The sequence below is a fragment of the Leopardus geoffroyi genome, chromosome C1 (genome assembly GCF_018350155.1).
Source record: "Leopardus geoffroyi isolate Oge1 chromosome C1, O.geoffroyi_Oge1_pat1.0, whole genome shotgun sequence".
NCBI classification, from domain to species: Eukaryota; Metazoa; Chordata; class Mammalia; order Carnivora; family Felidae; genus Leopardus; species Leopardus geoffroyi.
Window position 1 is genome coordinate 11555202 of NC_059328.1, and position 14491 is coordinate 11569692.

General features: G+C 38.5%; 1 protein-coding gene across 4 annotated transcripts in view; it reads left to right on the forward strand.

Annotated features, from left to right (window-relative positions):
• The window catches only part of SPEN (spen family transcriptional repressor), a 102801-nt gene that overhangs the window by 25430 nt on the left and 62880 nt on the right, over positions 1–14491 (forward strand). The window lies entirely within an intron of this gene.

Below are 14491 nucleotides of genomic sequence, written 5' to 3' on the forward strand. Positions count from 1 at the left end.
CAAAAATAAAAACATTAAAAAAAACAAACAACTTTTTGGGTCAAGACTTAAGTGGTATTTGTAAAGTTTTAAATAGTTTTAAATTATATTGCAGTGAGGGGCGCCTGGGTGGCGCAGTCGGTTGAGCGTCTGACTTCAGCCAGGTCACGATCTCGCGGTCCGTGAGTTTGAGCCCCGCGTCAGGCTCTGGGCTGATGGCTCAGAGCCTGGAGCCTGTTTCCGATTCTGTGTCTCCCTCTCTCTCTGCGCCTCCCCCATTCATGCTCTGTCTCTCTCTGTCCCAAAAATAAATAAACGTTGAAAAAAAAATTAAAAAAAAAATTATGTTGCAGTGAAATTTTTAAATGGTATATATGTTTTGTTACACCAATCTGAAGTATAGGGATATACTCTAGTTTTTCTTATCACCCACACCTCTCTATAAGTAGCGCTTTCCACAGTGGTTTTTGACACAGATCATCTTTTTCAGCATAGGTTTGCTTTGTCATTCTAAAAGTAGATGTATAAAAGGAACTTTCATCACAGCTTTGGGTCTCACAGGGTTATGACACTTGATTTCCCTTGTGTTGATCTTACTGGAAATTTTGTTTTAAAAATGTTTTTCTGGGGCGCCTGGGTGGCTCAGCCGGCTAAGTGTCCGTCTTCAGGTCAGGTCATGATCTCACGGTCCGTGAGTTTGAGCCCCACTTTAGGCTCTGTGCTGTTAGCTCAGAGCCTGGAGCCTGGTTCAGGTTCTGTCTCTCCTTCTCTCTCTGCCCCTCCCCCCATCATGCTTTGTCCTTCTCTTTCTAAAAAATAAATAAACATGAAAAAAAATTAAAAACAAATGTTTTTTCTGAGTTTTTTTCCAAATGTTTTTATTCTTTCTAAAAGACTTTTTGTTTGTAGAAAAAGCTTTTTAGTTTTAGAGATTAACCAGATTAAAATGTTGACTGGGGAAGTTGGCACATTTAACAAAATGTGGCATGGAGACTAATGACTTATTTTTTTTTTAATTTGATGGGATTAACTTCATGCCAAGGTTCCGTATTGGGAAGCATATTTACTTAAAAGTTTATAAAACAATGGAACTGAGCAAAAAAAAAAAAACAAAAAAACAAAACAAAAAACAACAAAAAAAAAACCACCCAAAAACTATAGGCCTTTTAAGATTCAGGAGTGATACTGTGAGCTCATTTCCTAAATCTGAGAGTAGAGGTAGTCTTCAAAGAGTTTACAGAAATACTCATAATGGTGTATAAAAAAGAATATGGAATTTATGTATGTTAACAAAAGGTGGGATACGTTTTGTCTTGATTCTATTTTATCTTAGCAACCATGTAGTATGAAATAAGGATAAAAGTCACTAGTCAAGTGAAATATTGGAAGTATTCATAAATTTCCCAAAGTCATTTTTTAAATTATCATTTTACTAGGAAGTTAGTCATAAGGTTAAAAATGAATTTCTTCTCAGCAGTTGTAAGTAATAGTCCTATTAAGTCAGGTAGGAAGCACGTTTTCAAAGAGCCCTTTGCATTCTGACTAGGAATTCTTGATGTAGATTTTTGCTATTTTTTATTCTCTTGGCTTCTGCCACTTCAACTTTGTTCTCTCCAGCCTTCCCTTTTTTTCTTTTTCTTAAGTTTATTAAGGGAGGGAGGGAGAGGGAGAACCCAAGCAGGCTCTTTGCTGTCGGTGCAGAGCCCCACGCACGGCTTGATCCCAGGAACTGTGAGATCACAAACCAAGTTGAAATCAAGAGTCGGATGTTCAATCCACTGAGCTGCCCAGGCGCCTCAGCCTTCCCCCTCGCCTTTTTTTAAGCTTTTTAATGTTTTATTTATATGTGTGTGTATGTTAGAGCGAGCACGAGCGAGAGCGTGCATGAGCAGGAAAGGAGCAGAGAGAGATGGAGACCAAATCTGAAGCAGGATCTAGGCTCTGAGCTGTCAGCACAGAGGACCCATGCGGGGCTCGAAACCCATGAACCGCGAAATCATGACCTGAGCCAAAGTCGGACACTTAACGGAATGAGCCACCCAGGTGCCCCGGCCTTCCCTTTATTTTGATCAGCTTGCCTTGCTCCTTTTTCTTCACCTAACTGCTTTATTCATTGTCATTACTTTAAGAAATGGTTGATCATAAATAATCATTTGCTTCTATTTACAATTATACTTGAGCTTTTCCCAGAAAAGTCCTGTGTAAATCAGACACATTAATGAAGTTATTCATGAATTATTGTGAGAACAAATGTCCAGAAGTTAACTTGGTGGTCATATTCTTGCACTATATAATTTGATTCTTGCAGTACAGACTCCTTTCTCCTTTTCTCTAGAGAAAAACTTTATGAATTAGTTCTAAAATTGTCTGATAGATTCAGACTTCCTATTGATCTCACCAGTAGGATCTAAAGATTATAGAATCGGGGAGTCTGTCTGGCTGGCTCAGTTGGAGGAGTGTGTGACTCTTGATCTCGGCATCTTGAGTGTGAGCCCCATGTTGTATGTAGAGATTACTCAAATAAAAATGTAAAAAATAAAAATTTATAGAGTCTTTGGAATTTTTTCTCATAATTGAATAATCTTCCAGAGGTGTACATATTAGTTGAGCATTATCCTTTTGTTAAAAATTAAAAATTGTTAAAAGTTAAAATTTTGAATAAACTCTATGCCCACCATGGGGCTTGAACTCACGACCCTGAGATCGAGGTGCATGCTCTACTGACTGAGCCAGCCAGGCACTCCCTAAAATTAATTTTACTTAGTAAATAGTTTCTCATTAGATTGGTGTGAAATAATGCATTTTTTTCACTGACGTAATGATGCCTGTAATAGTTCTGAAGAATTTTGTCATTCAAGGCTTTACCTTGAAAACATTTTTCTCAAGAGTGAGTCATCAAATTTTCTTCTTTTTTTTTTTAATTTTTTTTTTTTTTTTAACATTTATTTATTTTTGAGACAGCATGAACAGGGTGAGGGTCAGAGAAAGAGACACAGAATCTGAGACAGGCTCCAGGCTCTGAGCTGTCAGCATAGAGCTCGACGCGGGGCTCGAACCCACGGACTGCGAGATCATGACCTGAGCCGAAGTCGGACGCTTAACCGACTGAGCCACCCAGGCGCCCCAATCAAATTTTCATGTACAGCATTCTAGGCACTCACCATGGATTAGGTTAACAAATGAGTATAGTTTTGTTGCTCGAATTAAGTTCTTTGGTTTTCAGGTTTTCTTAGACCCTCCTAAGTAGAACCAATAAATAGTTTTTATATGTAAAAAGTAATCTGTGATCATAGCAGCATTATTCACAATAGCCAAAAGATGGAAGCAGCCATAGTGTTCATGACCCATGAATGGATAAACAGAAAACATACAATGCAATATCACTCAGCCTTAGAAAGGAAGGAAATTCTGACCCATGCTACAGATGGACGTACCTTGAAGAAGTTACGCTCAGTGAGGGAATCCCATGTCTGTGTGGATTTCCTGTATGTACACCTATTAAATTTGATTTTCGCCTGTTTAAAAAAAAATTACGCTATGGGGCGCCTGGGTGGCGCAGTCGGTTGAGCGTCCGACTTCAGCCAGGTCACGATCTCGCGCTCCGTGAGTTCGAGCCCCGCGTCAGGCTCTGAGCTAATGGCTCAGAGCCTGGAGCCTGTTTCCCATTCTGTGTCTCCCTCTCTCTCTGCCCCTCCCCCGTTCATGCTCTGTCTCTCTCTGTCCCCAAAAAAATAAATAAACGTTGAAAAAAAAAAATTAAAAAAAAAATTACACTAAGTGAAATAAGGCAAATCTCAAAAGGATAAATATTGTATTATTCTACTTATAGTAGGTACGTAAAGCAGTTAAATTCATACAGACAAAGTGAAATGGTGGTTGCTTTTTTTTTTTTTTACGGTTATAAGCAGTGTTGCAGTAAGCAATCTTGTATACTGTTTGCAGACCCATGCAATTACATATACATGATCAATCCCTGTGAATGGAATTTCTGGGGATGTGTACTTAGTTCCAATCGATACTATAAAATTATCTTCCTAAGAGGTTTTTCTAATTTATACTCCTGCAGAGAGTGTTATGAAATGGCTATTCTACTCAGGCAACACTTCGGTATTATTAATTTAGGTCTTTGTGTTATGTGGTACCTTTTTAAAAATTCAGATTTTTAAAATTCGGATTTTCAAAAGTTTGAGTGAAATTTAGCAACTTTTTTGAGTGTATTTCTTTTGTTTACTATTTATGTGTATGTGCATATCTTATTTATTTTTATGTAATCTCCACACCCACTGTGGGGCTTGAACCCCAAACCCCAAGATCAAGAGTCTCCTGCTCCACTGGCTGAACCAGCCAGGTGCTCCCTATGTGTATGTGCGTATTTGAAAAGAACTTTATGTTAAAATATTTTGCCTGTTTTTTTTTTGTTGTTGGGGCCTCTGTCTCCCTTGATTTGTAAGAGCTGTTTGTATATTTAGGAAAACATTTTATTTCTCATGTGTTACAAGTATTTTCCCCCATTTTTTGACAGTATTTTGCTATTAGGAACTGTAATTTTTATGTGGTTTATGTGGTCTTTTTCTTTATGATTTAGAGGTTTTACCCCGGGGCACCTGGGTGGCTCAGTTGGTTAAGCATCCCACTTTTTTGGCTCAGGTCATGATCTCATGGTTTGTGAGTTCTAGCCTCCCTGCCTCTGTCAGGCTCTGTGCTCACAGCATAGAGCCTGCTTGGGATTCTCTTTCTCCCTCTTCTCTCTGCCCCTCCCCAGCTCTCTTTCTCTCTCAAAATAAAGTTTAAAGAAAACAAAGAGGGGATCCTGGATGTCTCATTTTGTTGAGTGTCCGACTTCGGCTCAGGTCATGATCTCCTGGTTCAGGTTTGAGCCCCACACTGGGCTCTGTGCTGTTGGTACGGAACCTTCTTCTGATCCTGTTTCCCTCTCTCTGCCCCAACCCTGCTCGAGTGCACGCACCCTCTTTCTCTAAAAAAAAAAAAAAAAAAAAAAAAAAAAAAAAAAAAGAGCTTTTACCGTTGAAAGTCTTAACCAGACCCAAGATTATACAACAAATTAATAGGGTTTTTTTTGTTTTTTGTTTGTTTGTTTGTTTTTGCTTTGCAGAGAGATAACACATATTGGCAAACTGTTACAAATCATTCTTCTCCTCCTCTTGTTTTTCTCCAGTCCTCCCTTCATCCCTCCAAGTAGAGAAACATCTCTCACGGTATTAGCTTTTTTTCTCTAGTGAGACTAGGGCTGTCTTTTGCTGGCTTTAGGGATTCTCAGTCTGTCTTTTGCCGGCTTTAGGGATTCTCAGTCTGTCTTTTGCCATCTTTAGTAATTATTTGTACTTAGGCAAAAGAAAGCATGATTAAAACAAGAATATGTTGTTTAAAAATAGCTTTAAATCTACTTTCTATATAAATTTATTTCACAGTAGATTTACTGAAAGAAATTCTGTGTCATTGTGACGTGAAGGTGGCAGATAGTGGTTGTCATCAGTAGTGGGTTACTTATCTTCCCAGCCAGGCATACTTGAAATAGAAAATGTCTTCCAAGTGTGCCCAGTTATAGACAACACAGCATGCAGTTGATTTATGTTTACATAACAGATGCTCATGACTAAAGGAGATACAAAATCTTTTGTATTAAAGGACAGCGACAGGCACTATTTTTTTTTTTTTAATTTTTTTTTTTTTTTAACGTTTATTTATTTTTGAGACAGAGAGACAGAGCATGAACGGGGGAGGGTCAGAGAGAGGGAGACACAGAATCTGAAACAGGCTCCAGGCTCCGAGCTGTCAGCACAGAGCCCGTTGCGGGGCTCGAACTCACGGACTGCGAGATCGTGACCTGAGCTGAAGTCGGCCACTCAACCGACTGAGCCACCCAGGCGCCCCGACAGGCACTATTTTATCATACATATATTTCTTATGACTGAGACAGCCAGGAGCCCCTATATTTTTTCTTTTATTTTTATTTTTTATTTTTATTTTAGAGAGAGTGGGAGTAGGGGAGAAGGGCACAGGGAGAGAGAAAATCTTAAGCAGGCTCCATGCTCAGTGCAGAGCCCAATGCGGGACTTAATCCCACGAGCCTGGGATCATGACTCAAGCCGAAATCGACACTCAGATGCTCGGGGCATCTGGGTGGCTCAGTTCAGTAGAGTATCCAGCTTCAGCTCAGGTCATGAGCCCCACATCGAGTTTACTGCTGTCAAACTGTCACCGTAGAGCCTGCTTCAGATCCTCTCTCCCTCTGTCTCTGCCATTCCCCTGCTTATGCTCTCCCAAAAAATGTATATTAAAAAGAAAAAAGAGAGATGCTCAACAGACTGGGCCATCCAGATGCCCCATCTTTTTCTTTTAGTAAGTTTTATTGAGATATAATCCCCATTCCATAACACTCATCCTTTTAAAGTGTACGGTTCAGGAGTGCCTGGCTGGCTCATTCGGTAGAGCATGTGACTCTTGATCTCAGGGTAGTGAGTTTGAGCCCCTTGGTGGCTGTAGAATTTATGTACTATATATACGTGTATATATGTGTACATATATGTACATATATGTGTATATATAGGTATATGTATATATGTGTATATGTATCTTTAAAAAAAGGCATACAATCCAGTTGTTTTGAGTATAATCAGAGTTGGGCAACCATCACTACTAATTTCAAGAACATTTTCATTACAGCATAGTGAAACTCTACGTGCGCTAGCAGGCACTCCCCATTCTCCCTTCTCCTCAGGCCCTGGCAACCACTAATCTGCTTTATATTTCTATGAATTTGTCTTTTGGATGTTTCATATAATATATGGAATTATACAATATGTGACTGGTTTTTTTTCACTTAGCATAATGTCGTCGAGGCTCATCCCTTTCTATGGCCAAACTGCATTCCGTTGTATGGACATACGTATACATGCACATATACATACATCTATGTAAAAAAAATTTTTTTTTAATATTTTAACATTTATTCATTTTTCAGAGACAGAGTGTGAGCTGGGGAGGGGCAGAGAGAGAGGGAGACATAGAATCCAAAGCAGGCTCCAGGCTCTGAGCTGTCAGCACAGAGCCCGATGCGGGGCTTGAACCCATGAACTGCGAGATCATGACCTGAGCCGAAGTCGGACACTCAATGGACTGAGCCACTCAGGTGCCCCTATGTAAAAAATTTTTTTGTTCAAACCATTTATTTTGAGGGGTTTCAGGAGAAGGTGGAAAGGCTGGGAGGACAGTGAAATCCACGCCATCATCCAGATGAGATCTGCCCAGCTTCATAGTCGCTGAGTGCCATATCATATATTTTTTTAGGTAATACATTTATTTATTTTTTAAAGTAAGCTCCATACCCAGCATGGGGCTTGAACTCACGGCCTCGAGATCAAGAGTTTCATGCTCCACTAGCTAAGCCAGCCAGGTGCCCCAACCTTTGCCTGTTCTTAAAAAAGATTTTTTTTAGGCTTTTATTTATTTACTTTGAGAAAGTGAGCACACAAGCGGGGGGAGGGCAGAGAGAGAAGGAGAGAGAATCCAAGCAGGCTCTGCACTGTCAGCACGGAGCCCCTCTTGTGGGGCTAGAACTCCTGAACCGTGAGATCATGACCTGAGCTGAAATTAAGAGTCAGACTCTCAACCCACTGAGCCGCCCAGCCACCCCTGTGTATTTTTAAACTGCATTCATTTTTAGGTTTAATTGTAAGAGCTCTTTACCAGATGCATAGTTTGCAAGTATTATTTCCCTGTTTTTGTGGGTTTATATCAATTTTTGATATTTGTTTTTGGATAAAATAAGACCATTACCTTTCATCATTGTCATGCTAATAATGTAAATTTATTTTGTCATTCTAGGTCACTGTTAAAATTTAAGTTTTACTTTGGGTTTTAATTTAACTGTTATAATGAGACATGTTACAAATACCTTATTTGGCTATGTCCAAATTGTAGGCATTTTGGAATCTATGTGATTCTGAGTTATACACCACATTTAATGTGTTGAAATCTGGGGATGTCAGTAATTGTGAATGAGGTAGCTTTAATATCTACCTCTGTTAAATTGATGACAAGCAATAACTTTAATTTTAAAAGATTGGAATTGTACACTTAAAAATGGTTAAAATACCGACTGGCAGGCTCAGTCGGTAGAGCACATGACTCTTGATCTCAGGGTCGTGAATTCAAGCCCCATGTTGGGCATAGAGCTTACTTTTTAAAAAAAATGGTTAGCTTATATTGCATTTTATCACAATAAAAATGTTTTTTCACCCGCAATTCTATAAGAAAAATGTGGCCAGCTCTAATTAGGTGCTCTTACAACATAACAAGTTGCTGAGGATTCTGTCTTTGGGATTGCCTGAAGTATTTCCAGTCACTGGTATAGGAAGTAAAAGTCTGACATAAGAGGGGAAACTAGCGTTTTGGTATAAATATAAGATCAAATGGGTTGATTTATAAATTAGCAATTCCTTTGTAAAAGTTATTGCTATGAAAAGGTAATTAATGTAAGTGTTGATGTTACTGTGTTATTCCAGATAGTTTGGTAGTTGTAATGAATGTATTTATGACCCAACTGTCTGAGTTTGAAAAACGAATGATTTTGGATCTTCTTATAGTATAAAAAACAAACACACGTTTTCTTGTCTTTACTATTGATTGATTGATTGATTGAGAGACAGCATGAGCAGGGTAGAGGGGGCAGAGGGAGAGAGAAAAATATGAAGCAGGCTCCATGTTCAGCACCCAGCCTGATGTGGGGCCTGATCCCAAGACCCTGGGGTCATGACCTTAGCTGAAATCAAGTCAGATGCCCAACCGAGTAAGCCACCTGGTGTCCCTCTTTTCTCTGCTATTCTAGGTAGCCTAACCAAGCTTTAATATTTATCTTTTAGGCCTTTTTATACCTTATGACATGTTCATTTGAACTTTGCTTTGTTTCTGTCTGTGCCTATTGGCCATTTTCTTTTGAATAAGCAACATGTTGGCCATAATGGGATGGAAGGGTGGGAAAGTGGGAAATACACAAAGCTATTGATAGTTTGATAAAACATATAATGTTTGGAAAATGATATTTTGCATTTTACATGAGTAGATGTGTAGGTTAATTGCATGCCTCATCAGAGAAGCTGATATTCTTCTTGTATATAATTCTATAACTCTTCCTTACAAAATTTTTTAGTGTTTTTTATTTATGAGAGAGAGAGGCAGAGTACGAGCAGGGGAGGGGCAGAGAGAGGGAGACACAGAATCAGAAGCAGGCTCCAGGCTCCCAGCTGTCAGCACAGAGCCCAACGCGAACTGCGAGATCATGACTGAGCTGAAGTCAGAAGCTCAACAGACTGAGCTACCCAGGCACCCCATAATTCTATTAACTCTTACCTGGGATAGCAGGACAGCATTGAAGCTTTAGAAAGGATCTCTTTACCTGAAAATGCAGAAGTAATGTTAATAATCATAAAAGACTCAGAGGGGATCTTTTAACTCTACGAGTTAACTGGGCAAAGTAGATGTAGAATTTGATTGTATTTTCTTTTTTTTTTTTTTTTTTTTAATTTTTTTTTTTTTCAACGTTTATTTATTTTTGGGACAGAGAGAGACAGAGCATGAACGGGGGAGGGGCAGAGAGAGAGGGAGACACAGAATCGGAAACAGGCTCCAGGCTCTGAGCCATCCGCCCAGAGCCCGACGCGGGGCTCGAACTCACGGACAGCGAGATCGTGACCTGGCTGAAGTCGGACGCTTAACCGACTGCGCCACCCAGGCACCCCTTGATTGTATTTTCTAAGCGGAGTGGACCTGTTGTCTTGTTTCAAAAATGACTTGGGGAGGATTGTTTTCTGTAGTAGGAGGCTTTGTGTGAAAAGGAAGTACTGTATGTGGCTGTTCTTTACTATTGCTTATTGGTAGGGTCTGTTGCAAAAACTAGGATTAAAATTAATCATTGAATTTTAATGGTAACTCAGCCATTAATGGTTGAGTACAGTGCCTTCTTGGAAAGAAGAGGTATTGGGAGAATTCATTGGGTTTTAGCATACTAATGTCTTTAGCTTTATGTAATGGTGTTGCTTTGGAAATTATAGAGTAAGCTTCTTGTAGAGCTGATAAAAACAGTTTAGAATAGGAGGACTCTTCACCTAGCAGGACTAAATTATAATTAAATTCCCTGAGACTGGGGATCTTTGTTTTGCTCCCTGATATACATCAAGTGCCTAGAACAGTACTTATTAAAAAGCATATAATTAATTGAATTGGGTTCCTAGTCTCTTATACTCCCATGCTTTTCCTCAACTATGTCAATATTGCTTTCTAATGTGAGCTCTGAGGCCATTAATTCAGTGAAATTATATTCTTCAAGGAACTGCTAACGATGGTCAGTGCTTGTTACATAAATTGGCCATTGCTGAAACGAGACCAAACATTTCACCAGACCCGGTATTATTTTGGATAACTTTTTTTTTTTTTAATTCTAAGTAGGCTTCACACTCAACATGAGGCTTGAACTCATGACCCAGAGATCTTAATAAGAGTCTTATGCTCTACTGATGGAGCCAGCCAGGTGTTCCTCTTTTGGGTAATTTTTACTTTGACTCTTAAAAATTCAGAAGAGGGGCGCCTGGGTGGCGCAGCGGTTAAGCGTCCGACTTCAGCCAGGTCACGATCTCGCGGTCCGGGAGTTCGAGCCCCGCGTCAGGCTCTGGGCTGATGGCTCAGAGCCTGGAGCCTGTTTCCGATTCTGTGTCTCCCTCTCTCTCTGTCCCTCCCCTGTTCATGCTCTGTCTCTCTCTGTCCCAAAAATTAAAAAAAAAAAAAATCAGAAGAATACAGTGTGTGTTGATAAATTTAATATTTTTTAATTTTGAAGGTTTTTGACCAGCCAGAAACCAATTTAGTATTGTTTTTTGACTGGTTTTGAAGACAAACCTATAAGATTGTTACATACTGCAGCTTATAACCATCAAATACAGTTTATTAGCTTTATGTTCTCATTTATTTTAAACTTAGTTTCTCTTAATTCTTTAAAAATTATAAATGAGATAGTAACACAACCAGTGACCCTGTAATTTTAGAAAAAGTTATTTTGTATGTATTACTGGAAAATACTCCATAGGTTCTCTGAAAACCTGTATCTACTGCTTGATATAGTTCAGAAAGGAAACAGTGTCTAATTATGGTTTGATTCTTTTTTTTTTAATTAGTAAACGTCAGATAAATGTCGCATCTTGATACTTGAGGAATACTTGAAAACTGTAGAAAATGTGTTGTTTCAGAAAGCGTAGACAAAAGTCAGGATGTTGTATTTACCAGTTGAGTGTTCATGGTATGAAGAGTTGGCTTTTTTTTTTTTTAATTTGGAAATTTCCAGTCTTCACATTGTAGAAGAGTAATATAGAATTGTAATATCTGATTAAGTTCTCCTTTGTTAAATTGGAAGATAGATTTGTATGTGTTTTCTTTCCAAAGTGTGCTTTCCTTAATATAAAAATGATAGAGGGGCACCTGGGTGGTTCAGTCAGTTGAGCTTTCCGCTCAGGTCATGATCTCCTGGTTGGGTTCAAGGGATCAAGCTCTGCATTGGGCTCTATGCTGACAGCACAGATTCTCTGTCTCTGTCTCTCCTTTCCTCCTTCTCTCCCTTCCTCCCTCTCTCCCTTCCTCCCTCTCTCCCTTCCTCCCTCTCTCCCTTCCTCTCCCTTCCTCTCCCTTCCTCTCCCTTCCTCTCCCTTCCTCTCCCTTCCTCTCCCTTCCTCTCCCTCTCCCTCCCTCTCTCCCTCCCTCTCTCCCTCCCCTTCTTGCACAATGCACACTCTAAATAAATAGATAGATAGACAGATATTTAGAAAAAGAATAGAGATGGTGAGCCCACCTTATCTGCATTATCTGTGGATTATCTGGTCCCTCTTTCAGTATTGCGTTTAGCTCTTTATTATTCAAGACATAAGCTTAAACATTTGTTTTCCTTGTATTATTCTTCGGCTAACTAACTTTTTTTAATGGGGAGTTGCTTTCCTCTGCTGCTTCCCTCTTTTTTCTTTTTTAGTAGAAAAACCTATGTATGCATCCTTCTGTTTAGTGATAAACTTTGTGGGTGTGGTAAAATATACATACTATAAAATTATTTTAACCATTTTTAGGTATACAGTTCAGTGGCATTAAGTACATTCACAGTGTTATATATAACCATCACCACCATCTATTTCTAGAATTTTTTCATCCCATATGGAAATTCCATACCCATTAAGCAATAACTCCCATTTCCCCCTTCTCCCAGCTCCTGGTAACCTCTATTCTACTTTCTGTTTTGATGAATTTGCCTATTCTAGATACCTCATACAAGTGGAATCATAAGGTAATATTTTCCCATTTTGTCCAGCTTATTTCATTTAGTATGATGTTTCAAATTTTTATCCATGTTGTAGCATGTATCAGAACTTTGTTTCTTTTTACATCTCTCTCTTTTTTTTTTTTTTAAGTTTATTTTTAAGAGAGAGCGAGTAGGGGAGGGGCGGGGAGAGAAAATTCTAAGCAGGCTCCATGCTGTCAGCACATAGCCCAACACGGGGCTCGAACTCTCACAAACCATGAGATCATGACCTGAGCCGAAATCAAGAGTTGGATGCTTAACTGATTGGGCTACCCAGGTGCCCCATCTTTTTATGTCTTAATGTACTATTCCATTTATGTGTATTTCACATCTTATTAATTCATTGGTAGACACTTGGATTGTTTCCATCTTTTGACTGTTGTGAATAATGCTTCAGTGAACACTGCTCTCTGCATAATTATTTGAGCACCAGTTTCCATTTCTTAAAGGAGTGGAATTGCTGGGTCATATGGTAATTCTATGCTTAACTTTTTGGGAAAATGCCAAACTTTTCCACAGTTGCTGCACCATTTTACAGTTCTACCAGCTCTGCACTAGATTTCAAATTTCTCCTCATTCTTGTCAACACTCGTTCTTTTCTCCACCCCCCCCCCTTAAATAGTCATCCTAGTGGGTGTGAAGTGGTATCTCGTGGTGGTTTTGATTTGCATTTCCCTAATGACTAATAATTTCGAGCATATTTTACTGTTTATCTGCCATCTGTGTGTCTTCTTTGTTGAAGTGTTTTGCCTATTTAAAAAAAATGGGTTGAGTTATAAGGTTTTTTGTATTCTGGATACAAGTCCTTTGTCAGATATAATGGAAGGTATTATTTAACGTTTGTATGGAAAGAAAAGAACTATTTCAATTTCGAACAGTTTTTTCCCAAATTAAAAAGATCCTTTCATTACTTCATTAACAAATAATTTTGTTACTTTTAGTTCAGTTGCCGGATGAAATTGAGTTTTAGGGTTATGTTTCCCTTGTGAGAGATAGTAACTTAAATCATACTACAGGATGTAAAGAGGAAAGTTCTGCTTTCTGATAATGTCAGCTTCTTCAGGGGAAGTGTAAAATTATGATTTTGGGTTGTCAGCAAATACGAACGCTATATTTAAAAGTGCTGTGCCTGCCTTTCTAAAATGCCAAATTACAAGTACATAAAACATAATTAACTCCTAATGAAATTTGTAGAAATTTCATGACTTTTAAAATTCCAGGTCCTGGTACTTCTTATATATATGCTTCAAAACATAAAAGGTGTCCTAGAATTTTTCTTTGCAAACATAATGATTTTTTAATAAAAATGGGAACATATGGTTTATCAAAAGATTTTCTCAAATTTATTAATTTGTATGAAAAACATTTCTAACTATGCCTAAATTGTGTTTTAATAGTTTTAACCTCCTGAAGAAATTAAATAGCAGAAAACTGCATTAAAAAAATTAGACTGACACTGGAAAATAAGTAGACACACAAAATACTGGATTTATTTTACTTTTAAGATATGAAATCATCTCATTTTTTCATTAAGACCATTTTCACTTATTGAGTTAAAATGAAATCTAAAGTAGCTGTTATCAGTTACAATTTTTACTTTAATAAACATCTTTAAAGATTTCTAAGTAACATTGAACAATCTTAGGTTTAATATCTTTTTTTAGGATGTAAAATTCCTAAAACTTCTGAGAGATTCATTTCAGCTGTTTCTTGAAGGGGAAAGTAATTTAGTAAATACTGTGTTTAAGAAGTGAGAACAATAAAATGGTTAAAACATTTGTGAACTTTTGGGGTTCCTGGCTGGCTCAGTCAGTAGAGCTTATGACTCTGGTTCTCAGGGGTCATGAGTTCAAAGCTCCGTGTTGGTAGAGAGCTTACTTTAAAAAAAAATTTGTAGGGACGCTTTACTGGTTCAGTTGGTTAAGTCTCCCAACTCTTAAATTAGGCTCAGGTCATGATCTCACTACACCAGGCTCTGTGCTGAGCTCTGTACTAGACACGGAGCCTCCTTAAGATTCACTCTCCCTCTGCCCCTTCCCTGCTTGTGTGCATGCTCTTTTTCTCTTGTTCAAAGAAGGAAAGATTTTTAAAGATGTGTACATTTTTGCCCCAGGAAAGAAAAATGTGAGTGTGAAAGCCATTCCAAGTGTCACTTTGCAG